This window comes from Antennarius striatus, chromosome 9 (genome assembly GCF_040054535.1).
Source record: "Antennarius striatus isolate MH-2024 chromosome 9, ASM4005453v1, whole genome shotgun sequence".
NCBI lineage: Eukaryota > Metazoa > Chordata > Actinopteri > Lophiiformes > Antennariidae > Antennarius > Antennarius striatus.
Window position 1 is genome coordinate 12,861,040 of NC_090784.1, and position 14,133 is coordinate 12,875,172.

Below are 14,133 nucleotides of genomic sequence, written 5' to 3' on the forward strand. Positions count from 1 at the left end.
CTAAACAAGACACTATCTGAGTCCCTTAAACAACTCTATCCAGCAACATATGAAATTTAATCACATCCGTCCATTTTCTGCCGCTGTATCCGCCGCAGCGGAGCTGGAGCCTATCCCGGCTGGCATAGGGTGTGAGGCGGGGGACGACTCCAGTGTGCCTTTTATTTCATGTAGGGTATTGTGATCGCCTATAGGATGTATAAATGAAGGACTAATAACAATTACCATTTCTTTCTATTTCAGTTGCTGCTTTCATCAAGGGTTGCATTGTAGTCTCAAACCAACCTGGTCTCTGACAACTTAAATACATTCTGTATAGGGGTCTTCTATTACTGGACCTTTGAAGGAAGATATTTTATTCTGTAAGGAAATTATAACTACATTTACAATACGCCAAACTGGATTAAATGCTTAATTTCTACCACATTTCATTAGAGCCAACACATATTCGAATAGTGCCACACATATTCATGGTGCAGATTTGCAGCTAGTGTTTTTATATCTTCATAATTGTAGAAGAAAAGACATGTTTGGATAAGCGTACTGAACTTATGTAAATGAAACCTGCAATATTTGTAACTGTCAAGTGATCATGCAGATTATCTGTCCTTTCATTCAAATTCATAGAACAGTAGAAGAACTGGTCCTTTACCATGTGAGGAAAGGCATAGTGCAAGAAGAAATGTCTCTACCAACCAAACACAAAGATGGTTATCAGGGCTCCTGTCTCAATTCTAGCATTATAAAGTTTTCAAGCTTCTGAATGGAGTCCTGAGGCATCACAATGAAGGGCTGGGAGTGTGCATATCTTAAAGAGATCTCATTATACCTTTGATGGGTGTAACATTGTTACATTGCATTGTTCCTGTGCCCAAGCAGAGACGCCCGATAGAGTGCAACGACTATCGACCAGTCGCACGTGACGAAGACCCTGGAGTGACTGGTCATGAAGCGCATGTCCCCAGGTGTAGGATGCGATGCACCCTCTCCAGTTTGCCTAAAGGCCTCAGGTTAGGGCTGACAACACCTTCCTGTGCCTCCTTCACCGGGCACTCTCCTACTTGGATGTGGGGGGTTGTGCAGTCAGGATGCCCTTCTTTGACTTCTCAAGTGGCCTTAACGCCATCCAGCCCCAGCTCCTGTAGGTCGAAACTGTCATCCATGGCTGTGGACCCCTAACCCATTAGCTGTATCATGGATTATCTGATGGACAGACCCCAGTACATTCGTATGGGGGACTGTTTGTCATCAATAGTGACCAGCAGCACAAGGGCTCCACAGGGAACCGTACTTTCCCCCGTTCTCTTCACCCTCTACACGATGGACTTCCAGCACAACTTGGATGCATGCTACATGCAGAAGTTCTTTGATGACACTGCGATTGTGGCATGTATTAAGGAGGGTGACGAGGGGGAGTACAGGAGAGTGGTGACGGACTTTGTGGGATGGTGTCAGCGGAAAGAGGTGACACCATCCCACAAAGGAGATGGTGCTGGATCTCTGCCCCCCCATCCCCACAGCCAGTGGTCATTGGGGGGAAAGAAGGTGGATGTTGTGAGGACTTATAAGTACCTGGTGCTGCAGCTGGACAACAAACTGGACTCGTCATACAACTTGGACTGTGTGTATAAGGGGGTCCTTGGTGTCAATCCATAGTTCTGTTCATCCACTTTTTCTGTATTTCTGCCTCTTTAATGTTCTTATGCTTATTTCTATGTTTATTTATGTAATTATGTAACGTCTTTTTGTCTGTGTCATGCTGCTGTTATGTGTATTTATCTATTTATTGTGAGCAGATGATATACTGAATCTCCTTCAGGATTAATGAAGTATATATCTATCTATCATTGATGTCTGTTGTAACCCTACTGCCCTTGTTACTTGTCATTGTCCCACCTGAGGGAGCCTGGAAGACAGAACCATGTCAGAATGATGGTTTCTGGTTATTCTATTGAAAAGCCAAATGAACAGAGTAACAGGGTTATAGTAGGGTCATTTTTTTCTATTGTATATCTACTATACTATTTTATGTCTACAATACCATGTTTTCTCCTTTTGTGGTGTTGACAAGATTCAGTCTGTTAAGCTAATGCATCTAAGCGCATCTTCATTCTGTGCTGAGCCAAGACAAAGTGAAACCTTACAAGGTTGAACTCTCCAGTGCGTGAAGACTTACTTCAGCCCTCTCTCGGTGCTCTGATGTTCAAATGCCCAGTATCTACTCTGCTAATCTCTGTATATTGTGTGGGAACTTAATGCAATGCAGAAGACGATCTGTCAAGAAACGGGAGCTATAATAAATAAATGGATGCTTTGCAAGAAGCAGTTTAAAAATAACAGGATTTATGTGTCATTACAATTGTTTTGATTGTGTTATCCGTTATACCTTTACCCTGACCACTGACAGATACATCAGGTTTGTTTCAGGCACAGCACAGTGCAGCATACTACTCACATTTGTTCAAATGAAACAAAACATCACATCCACAATATGTATTTGGCACACCATGCACTCCGACCTGTTTCATGTAACTCCATGGGTGTTTGGTACTGAAGACAATGAAAGTTATCAGAAGTTGCTTTTGTGCTTCAGAGAGATTGGTGATGAAAAAAAATGTGACCCTCAAAATTATTAATCAGTAATGTCAGCTTTATGTCATTGGTGATGAACGGAAATGAAAAATGACGGAAATTTTATTCAGATTTCCAGACACAAAATATTTGCCTTGATTGTAAGTTGGATGATCTTAACTTTCCATATGACATTGCATTGAAGGCTATTTCTATCCAGCTAGACCTCATAACAATACGTCATTCTGACTTACTTACTCACGGTATTGGAAACACGGGGATCATTATTGCTTATGGGGGTCCTAATCACTTTTGATTGCACAAACACAAACGACAGCCTCGGAAGTGTCATATTTCCATTTTCCCACTCATTGACCTTCTAGAATGAACTGTTACTGAGAATAACCATTCATTGTGTGACTATTTAATGGTAACTGAATTGACATCCCATAATAATATGCTCCTGCAGAATCATTTAATGGGTACTACAGTACTATTCTCTGAACCCATCACCCCTCTGCCTGGGGTCATTCTGTCCAAATGATGTGTGTTTTGAAAATGAAAATTTATATCTAAAGGGAGTAGAAAATTTCATGTTTGAGATGGTATTCACTGACATCAGGAGCTGGGTAAGGACAAACCACATGGGTTTATTATCTGAGTAACTTTGTTGTTCACATTTTTGGGTTTCATTAGTATTATACAGGTGTGTTGTACTGGTGCATTTATATCACACAAGTTTACACACGCATACACACACACACTTGCTAGGATTTTCTAGAGGTAGTTGGATTCTTTGCAGTTTAGGATTTTTTTTCCCTCTCCTCAGCACTCTTATGCCCTGAACACGTTCAGTACAATATATGGATCAGTGCACACCCTGAATTTTGTGGTATTTTATCAGCTATCCCTTGCCCGTGGGTCTGTTCTGAAGGAAGTGAATGGGACTCTGGATATATGCAGAGTGAAATAGCTGTGTCGAAGCTGAGAAAGGTGGGATATTTATATCAAATGTGTTGCCTCGAGTTGCGAATGAATGTGAAGTAGGATGTATATTCTCCTTTAATCATGGCAATAAATGTATGCTTTTTCTCTGTTTAGTGAGATTCAAGCATATGAATTGACATTACAATCACAGCTCAGTAGGTTTCTGATTGGTCTACAGGGTTACTCACTGTCACTCATGGCATGTGTTTCAATTACAAATTTACATCTGACCCCACTGGAGCATCAAGTCTTAAACTGTGCTGCCAAAAGTCAAGCTCAACTATTGACCTACTTTCATTACTCCATTTGCATGACTCATTAACGTCTTTCCAAACAAACATATGCCTCACCTTTGCGTACAAGGTGAGTAATCATAAAATCCTAACCCTTCAGTTTTTAATTATTGTTTGATCCTTGGGTAACAGTTGGGAAATATGCACAAATAGTGACTCAGTGTTCTCTCATACATTACGAGTTATAATGGACTGAAGAATTCTCTAAGCAGTGTCAATGCAGCTGCCACCATGTGCTGTGAGCTGGGGTCTTGCCCTGAAGGAGTGAGCTGCACCCAATAATACCTGGGGCTGTGCAAGGAAGGTAGGCCCATCTGGTTTTGCTGGTTTGGAGAACATTTTGCTTATACTGTTTTTTTCATTCAACTGCTCCATGCAACACTAAATGGTCTTGCATTGTTGAATTGAATTTTATTTGACTTTGTGGTGTACATGAATTCACAAACAACACAGAAGAGGAAGGTATCATTTTGTGAGGGTTATCTTTTGAACTCACCCGAGGTTAAACCTTGCCCCCTTTGAAAAAACTTAAATACATAACTCTCCTGTTTGCCTGGGGCTCTGACCATAATTGCACTGCCTGTCAGTTATTAACAATACAGCATTTATACTTACAATTTTCCTGATGGAGGCATGAATTATAATTAAATTGTTTCTGCTTCTGTGATCATAACATAATTATATTTGAACATAGTTTCTTTTTTCATATTTTTTTCATATTCTACCTTAACTACCTGGTAGTTAAGGTAGAATAATAACTTTACCTTTTAGTTTTTCAGCTGATAATTATTAAAAAATTAAGAGAATAGAGAGGCTTGCAGTGTCCAGAGTCAACGAGATTGTGGAGGATTTGGAGGTGCCTACTTCTACATGAGCTGTTTGAATACCAAGGAAACCACCCAGATTAAACACATAGAATGAGAATCTATATTTATAGAATGTCCTCCAACAAAACTCCCACTCTTAAAGATGTTTGGGGCAGTGATGGTTCAGATGGTCCAATATATCTTGAGAAAGTCACTTCACCTCAACTTGCTTTCTGGTCTGCCCACTGCTCCCCAGGGATTTGTTAAATGTAGAGAATACATTTCATGACATTGAATTATGTATAACTGTACTGTATGTCACAGTAAAGTCCTGTCCTTATTTTCACGGTGTGATTTAACTGTAAGCAAAATCTCTTCACAAGTGATGAGAAGGAGTTCAAATGTGTAACTCTACAGTTTGGATTTATCACAGTAGCTTGTTTATGGTTGTGGACACTCGTCTTGGTATCCAAATTAAATAGCGCTTAGTCTCATATTATCGCTAGTCTATTCCCTAATTATTAGGGCCTAATACAACAGAAGGCAATGATATGTACGGGAATAATCACAGCTTTCAAGAAGATGACCTCAGGACTCTACAGAGTGAAGCTGTTGATACCACCTCCTTCTACTGGAGAATACCTCATTAGGGAGACGCAGTGTGCAGCACATGGTTGAGATGCTTGCCCACGCTGCTCTGCTGAGCCACAGAAGAAAAGTGCAGCCAGTCAGTGGATCCCCCTGTCTAAGTGCAATATAGTCACCACAACATTATTTATGTTTATATCCACACCTTCCATTAGTTCTGCTTTTTTACATTTTTTCCGGATTTCCTCTGCCAAATTTTTAAAGGCAGGTGCCCAAATGCCGAGATCTAGATAATCTGTTACTGAAATTTTACTAACTCAATACTTTTCATTTTGAATGAAAAAAGAATTGATTGTTTGGTTGCAAACTTTGTTTTCAACGTTATGCAAAGATGTTCTTGCTCACATGACTATATCTCAAAGCATTTTAATTAGCCTATTGCTATTGTGCAGTGTATAATCTTGATCACTTTGCTTTTCAGCCATGGCCTACCCTCTAAACAGCCATTACAAGTGCTGTGGAACAGCTTGCCCCGCCACGTGTCAGGACCTATTCACATCATGATCGTGCTCACTGCCTCTATGGAAACCTGCCAGTATGACCAAGGGTTTCTCCTGTTTGTGGCACCTGTGTCCCTCTGTTCCAGTGTGGCCACACTCATAATGGCTACCGTTACCATAGAAACCACACCTTCTGTCCTGATGAGAGATTCCCTGAGCAGCATGATTGTGAACCTCACAGCCCCAGACCAGGTGTGATTTGGATTTGTATAACCCAAACTTGATGCTCATCTTCTCATTAAACAAATGAAACCAGACTTCTTTAAAAGTACTTTTAAATGTAACCTCCCATGTTCACTTTCAGATATAATTATGGCACCACCTACAGGTCGATGATGTCAGGAAGTATGCTTAAAACATACTGTACACTTACATGTGCACCCACTGGTGCATGTACTTCTTGCCACAAGAGGTAAAATTAACTTTTGACTCTCCAGTAAATATGCTAATGCTACTTATGTCTCTATGTGTTAACTTCAACTCTGATCCTGCCTATGGCCTTATTGCAAATGATAGGCAAGAGTATCTCAAACCTGAGCATTTTGGAAAGGTCTGCTGGAGGGGGTATACACTTTGGTGTATGGAGGGCTGTCTAGGACGAAAGTTGTCCAAATTGTTCATCTGAGCATCCTATTCTGTGACCCAGAGGCATGCGTGAAGATTCTGAAAGTTAATGGACCATTCAGACACTGTCATGGCAAAGTGGACCCTTCCAACTTTTACAAGTATTGCATCAGTGACCTGTGTCTTCACAGAGGTCTGCAGTCCTCACCGTGTCACTTCCTGACATAGTATACTGCAGTCTGTCTTTCCCACAAGACTGTGCTTTATGCCTGGTAGAGTCTTCTGCTCTGAGTGTTGATGTGCTCTCAGCTCTGTTGTGTGAATGAATTAAATTATCTTCCACAATCATTATTGTTCTGTTTTCAAGTTAAGCATCATTGCACAACAAATGAAATATGGAGTGTTTGCAGATGCCACTTCATGTTCAAATTGTTATTGATTGTGTAATGTGAGTAAAAGAGATTATTTGCCTAGAAATCAGATATCTGCCTGTAGGTTTGTTTTCTTGTGTATTTATTGGAAGAAAATTCAAAATTCTAACAAGTTGCATATTGCAATTCCTAACTCATGCAATAGCTACTAAAGCATCAACCTTTCAAGTGCTCTTGGACCACTAGATGGTACTAATGCATCACTAGTCAACCTTAACCTCTACAGCATTTTCCTGTCTTTATGTTCTATGAGCATGATGTCTCTCTATATCTCTGCAGACCTGTCCTGCCCCTCTTGTAACACTTGTAATATGAGCTCTAGCTGTACTCAGCTCTGCCTTGGCTGCCAGAATAACATAGTACATGTGACTCAAAAAACTGGGAGCCGCCCTTGTTCAGCAGTTTTAGTTGACAGAGGACACTTCAGTGTCTCATCGTTTAACCTAGGATCACAACAACAGACGTCAAAATGCAAACATGCAAACCCGGATCTCAAAGTGCCACACTGCTCCATTGCACATTTGATGATCATTGATGATCCCATTAACTCTTTTCATGAGATCCTACTGTTTTCACAGAAGAATGTTGATGTGTGTCAGAAAAATAAATTTCACTTTATAGATTGAAACCACAGTTGGTTGATCTTATATCAGAGCTACAAAACTACATTAAGTTCACAAACCCTGACACAAAGCTAACAACCTGTTAACTTTGTAGAGACTGTAATGATAAGTTGTCAGGTGATCTGCAACATATCACGGTGGCTTTGAACTCAACCAGTATCCTCTGACATGCACTGCAACCTCCTCACCCCTCCCATGGGATCATTTTCATGATGTCATCGTTTAATGTTCCTACCATATTTGAAGGGGCAAGAGGGGTCGTTGACCTCCGCATGATCAACATGGTCTCTCGTAAATCTGACAATTTTTTAACATCATTTAAAGTTTATGTCAGCTGAACTTCAAATGATTAAATGCTGTAAGATGTAGAGTTTAAGACAATGTCTGGTGTTATTTTAAGTGTCCTCAATTCAGCCTTAACAGTGTGCCAATGCTTGCTCCTCTTGCTGTCCTGAGATAAGCCAGATGGTGCAGTGCCCAGACTGTGAGGAAGGTTGCCAGTGTAATACTGGAAATGATTATTATGGCCATGTCTCTACCAGCAGAGCAGTGTCTATGTGTACAGCGCAGCAGGAGATTTAAGGTCAGAAATAGGCCGTTTTTTATCCAATCTGATCGGTTTCTTTTTTTTTTCAGTTGCTCTTATGTTTTTACAAACGTTGGACTATTTCTTTTTTTAAACCTTAATGGAAATTCTTAAATGTCAGAATTGTCTTCTGAAATTAATATCAATATCTAAGTAAACACAGTCGAGGATTTATACTGACTGGTTGTAATTTTCTATTTTAGATCTGTTAGAGCACAGTGCTAGAAAATTAGTGTTAAATGTACCTGCAGGCCTCTTGTCTTCTGTGAACACACATGCCCTCCACTGCACAGCAATATACAGTAGTTTCGGATGGAATAATGGGTTGCTGCAAGGACATTGAGCTTTAGAAATGATGTTTAATTCACCGATTTTCTCTCAAGAACATGCATTTAATTTTATCTTGAAAAATTTAAAATAAAATTACTCTGCATCACTTAAACCAAAGCAAAACCCACATCCGTGTGGGATAAATATGATCAAATGTAACTTGAGCTGCAGATGATGAGTGGGGGTCCTACTTGCTCAGCCAAGGCCACAGAGGAAAGAGTTGCACATACACACTAAGCATGAATGGGGATACAGTTTGTATAATCTGGAATCACAACCATTGTCAATTGTTTTTTGATTTATTTGCTGTAGATGTGTTGATTTTTCATGTGTCAAATATTTACTTTTGATTTGACATCAATACTAATTTTCTACTGGGAAAAGGGGATAAACAAATTACCCAACCACTTAATAGCTTCATGATCTTAAACACATCCAGTGGTTTATTGAGCTTAAGTAAGACTTGTTTACCCTTTCTCCTCCTAAGAATTTAATATGCTAAGAATAACCACTGTGACTAGTGTAAACCTCATTGGCCTGCTGCGTGTCAGTATTGTCTTACTTGTATCTCTGCAGTGTCAGTATTGTCTAAAGTAACAGTATTGTCTAAAGTGCACTGCTGTACTCTGCTAATTACTTATAAATAAATGGAAATGCATCTTCACAATTGGCAGTATTTTTTTTACTTCCAAAAAGTGTTTATATTTGATAAAACGTTTTTGCAGCATTAACACTTGGTTAAAGGAGCTATGTGCTTTAAGTAGAGAATACAATGCGCTTTCTGACAATAGAAAACATAGAACAAAGGTTGGCCATACATCATTTCTTGTCACATTACCCATTCTAGAGGAGTTTGATCTGTCTTCTACCTAAAAATCTCAATGAAACTGTCTGCAGCCTATATGATTGTGCAAGCTCAGGTGTGATTGAAATGATAGGATAGAGGGGACCACTACTGCCCCATAGCAAGAACGTACTCGGTTCAAATCCACCTGGACCTTTGTATTTTTTGTGTGTTCTGAGTCAGCATAGACGCTCCCCAGGTCCTCTAGCCCAAAACCATGCAATGCAATTGGAACAGTGACTCTAAATTGACTCAGAACTCATATTTACTGACTTATATCAAGATAAATACACAAACTGAGAAAACAGACATACTTTTTTTCAATGGAAGAGTAGAGCAATTATGTAAGTAAATTTGTCAGGATGTGGTCTTAAACAAAATCCGACCAATCCCGTCCTCACAATTATTCAAAATAAATAATTAAAAAATAAATGAAAGGAAATGTCTTTAACCATCACAGTCTAGAGCTGAGACCATATTTTATTATGAATATGTAGAAAAATAAATGTGATTAGTTTCATGGACCGGACAAAGGGCGCCCCTCCTTGAGTCGTCACCTTATCGTGGTGGAGGGGTCTGTGTGTCCCAATGATCCTAGGAGCTATGTCGTCTGGGGCTTTCTGCCCCTGGTAGGGTCACCCATGGCAAACAGGTCCTAGTTGAGGGACCGGACAAAGGACAGCTCATAGACCCCCTAATGATGAACAAAAACAATGGACCACATTTTCCCTTGCCTGGACGCGGGTCCCCCCTCTGGAGCCAGACCTGGAGGTGGGGCTCGAAGGTGAGCACCTGGTGGCCGGGCCTGCACCCATGGCGCAGCCCGAAAGGACAATGTGGGTCCCCCTTCCCATGGGCTCACCACCTGTGGGAGGGGCCATAGGGGTCGGGTGCACTGTGAGCTGGGCGGCGGCCGAAGGCGGGGTACCGAACCCCTTGATAAGGGCTGCTCAGTCCCTGTACAACCGATGTCAGAGTTTGGTCCGCATTGCCGCCAGTTAATTGAATTTGTTTCAAGTGAGGGTTGGACTCCGCCAAGGCTGCCCTTTGTCACCGATTCTGTTCATAACTTTTATGGACAGAATTTCTAGGCGCAGCTAAGGCGTTGAGGGTGTCCGGTTTGGTGGCCTCAGTATTGCGTCTCTGCTTTTTGCAGATGACGTGGTACTGTTGGCTTCACCAAGCCGTGATCTCCAACTCTCACTGGAGCGATTTGCAGCCGAGTGTGAAGCGGTTGGGATGAGAATCAGCACCTCCAAATCTGAGACCATGGTCCTCAGTCGAAAAAGGGTGGAGTGCCCTCTCCAGGTTGGGGATGAGATCCTACCCCAAGTGGAGGAGTTCAAGTATCTCGGGGTCTCGTTCACGAGTGAGGGTACGATGGAGCGAGAGATCGACAGGCGGATCGGTGCAGCATCTGCAGTGATGCGGACTCTGTATCGGTCCGTCGTGGTGAAGGAGGAGCTGAGCCAAAAGGCAAAGCTCTTGATTTACCGGTCAATCTACGTTCCTACTCTCACCTATGGTCACGAGCTGTGGGTCATGACCAAAAGAACGAGATCCCAGATACAAGCAGCCAAAATGAGTTTCCTTCGCAGGGTGTCTGGGCTCTCCCTTAGAGATAGGGTGGGAAGTTCGGTCAGCCGGGAGGGACTCAGAGTCGAGCCGCTGCTCCTCCGCATCAAGAGGAGCCAGATGAGGTGGCTCGGGCATCTGGTCAGGATGCCTCCTGGACGCCTCTCTGGTGAGGTGTTCCGGGCATGTCCTACCGGGAGGAGGCCCCGGGGATGACCCAGGACACGCTGGAGAGACTATGTCTCCCGGCTGGCCTAGGAACGCCTTGGGATTCTCCCTGGAGGAGCTGGACGAAGTGGCTAGGGAGAGGGAAGTCTGGGCTTCCCTGCTTGAGCTGCTGCCCCCGCGACCTGACCCCAGATAAGCGGAAGGAAAATGAAGGAAAAAAAAAAGTTTCATGTCAAGTACAAATTGATTATCAGCTTATTTTTTCAGCTATGCTTGTCAGTATATAGTTTGGCGGTGTTATAACAATTTAAAATATGAATGAAAATTCTTCACCGCTGTAAAGTACTGTATGGACATTTATTGATAGTGTACGGAAATTAATTATATAAGGTAGTGTAGTGGAGTCTCCAGTCCTTCCTGTTGAAAGGTTTTGGACATCTGATTAGAATGTCTCCCGGATGTCTCCCTTTGGAGGTTTCCTTGTTCAACTGGTAGACCCAGACCTTGCTGGAGTTCATACTTCGTCTGTTCTGGACAAAGAAATGTTGCTGGCAAGAAGACGTTTACAATACCTGTCTTCATCTGAACAAGCTGAAAATTTCCAACTAAAAACATGGACACACCTTTCATCTAAATCCATGGTATGAATAGAATAACTTCACCAGGCTTACTGTCGCCCTGCCCAGAGGCCTGTGGCCTTTGTGAAATTTACACTGATTAAATATTTGAGTATTTTTTTATTAGAAACCTGGGCCCAGTTGTATTTACTTTCTGTCACAAGTGATTTTTGCAATGCTACACTTCATGCAGTTATTCCTGGGTGTCACCCAAAGCAGCAGCAACCACCCTTTTAACCAAACAACTGCCAGTCAATATTGTTCGAATTTTATTTTATTTAGGACCTGATCAATCAGTAACATTGTCAGTATCCGCCCATTATGCAAACTTTACAAGTTTGTATATCTTTGACGCATCAATTTTACAATAATTTTACAACTTTGAAGATCAGAATTTATACACAGTAATGATTCGATATGTGCACCGAATGCAGGTCTGGGCAGGATAACTTTAAAATAAAATTTCTGATATAGTTAGTAATTACCTGTTAAACCTGAATTAATTTAATTCAGTATTGCTGTTGCCTCACAGCAAGATGGTTCCGGGTTTGAATCTTGCTCTGTGTGGAGATTGTATATTTGGGTTTTCTCCAGGCTCTCCAGTTTCCTAACACCTCTAAGAATATGCATTTTAGGTGGATTGGTCGGTTCCAAATTGGTTTGAGGGTGTGCATGAATGGTCGTTCGCCTTTAGTGTGGTGGTGCAATGCGCTGGAAATGTATCCAGACCATCACCCCGCCTCATGGCCGCAGTCTGCTGGGAGCTGGGATAGGCTCCAGCAACCCCATTATTATATTAAAGGGTCAACATATTATATTATATTGAAGTAGTGAAATGTTTACTGCTTTCTGTCATTTTTTAAAATAAGCTCAATACCAAATAAGCAAATAATTACAAGAAAAGAAATTTCCATGGCATGGCATTAGCATAAATACATCCTGCAAGACTCTTCTTCTCCTTTCTGCTTTTCCCTTCAGGGGTCACCACAGAGAATCGGTTGCGTCCATCTAACCCTGTCTTCTGCATCCTCTTCTCTCACACCAACTACCTTCATGTCCTCTTTCACTACATCCATAAACCTCCTCTTTGGTCTTCCTCTAGGCCTCCTGCCTGGCAGTTCGAAACTCAGCATCCTTCTACCAATATATTCACTATCTCTCCTCTGGACATGTCCAAACCATCTCAGTCTGGCCTCTCTGACTTTATCTCCAAACCTCTAACATGTGCTGTCCCTCTGATGTACTCATTCCTGATCTTATCCATCCTGGTCACTCCCAAAGAGAACCTCAGCATCTTCATCTCTGCTACCTCCAGCTCTGTCTCCTGTCTTTTCCTCAGTGACACTCTCGAGACCAAACAACATCACTGGTCTCACCACAGTTTTGTATACCTTTCCTTTCAGTTTAGCTGAAACTCTTCTATCACACATCACACCTGACACTTTTCTCCACCTGTACCATCCTGCCTGTACACGCTTCTTCACCTCTTTTCTACACTCTCCATTGCCCTGGACTGTTGACCCTAAGTACTTAAAATCCTCCACCTTCTTGATCTGTTCTCCCCGTAACCTCACTGTTCCACTCGGGTCCCTCTTATTTCACACACATGTAGTATGTCTTACTGCGGCTAACCTTCATTCCTCCCCTTTGCAGGACAAACCTCCACCTCTCTAGCTTCTCCTCCACCTGTTCCCTGCTCTAGCTACAGATCACAATGTCATCTGCAAACATCATAGTCCATGGAGATTCCTGTCTAACCTCGTCTGTCAGCCTGTCCATCACCATAGCAAACAAGAAGGGGCTCAGAGCTGATCCCTGATGCAGTCCCACCTCCACCTTGAACTCCTCTTTCACACCTACAGCACACCTCACCACTGTCTTACAGTCCTCATACATGTCGTGCACCGCTCTAACATACTTCTCTGCCACTCCAGACTTCCTCATACAATACCATAGTTTCTCTCTGGGCACCCTGTCATAAGCTTTTGCCAGATCTACAGGTTTTCTCTAGGCTACTGGTGTGGTGCCACTAGGTTTCTGACCGGACTGTCCAGGACGTGATGCCTTGATACTGGGAGAAAATCTCCCCAGGACACCATCCATTGACTCATCGGGAGCGTGTTCAGATAATGTTGGATCAGGATATGATTTCAAAGTATGGCCTTGATTTTGATTAATGGATTAGGGATTTTGTTTTCCACTAACTGTTGTTACCTCATTTTGTTTTCAACAAATTATGAGATGTGCAGTACATAAATAAAGATTTTCAACTTAAAAAAATTATGCACAATTGCCCGGAAGTTCTGATAAGTACTTTTGTATATCATAAAACACCAAGTGGCTGTGTGTGTGTGTGTGTGTGTGTGTGTGTGTGTGTGTGTGTGTGTGTGTGTGTGTGTGTGTGTGTGTGTGTGTGTGTGTGTGTGTGTGTCTGGGTGTGTGTGTGGCTGTGTGTGTGTGTGTGTGTGTGTGTGTGTGTGTGTGTGTGTGTGTGTGTGTGTGTGTGTGTGTGTGTGTGTGTGTGTGTGTGTGTGTGTGTGTGTGTGTGTGTGTGTGTGTGTGTGTGTGTGTGTGTGTGTGTGTGTGTGTG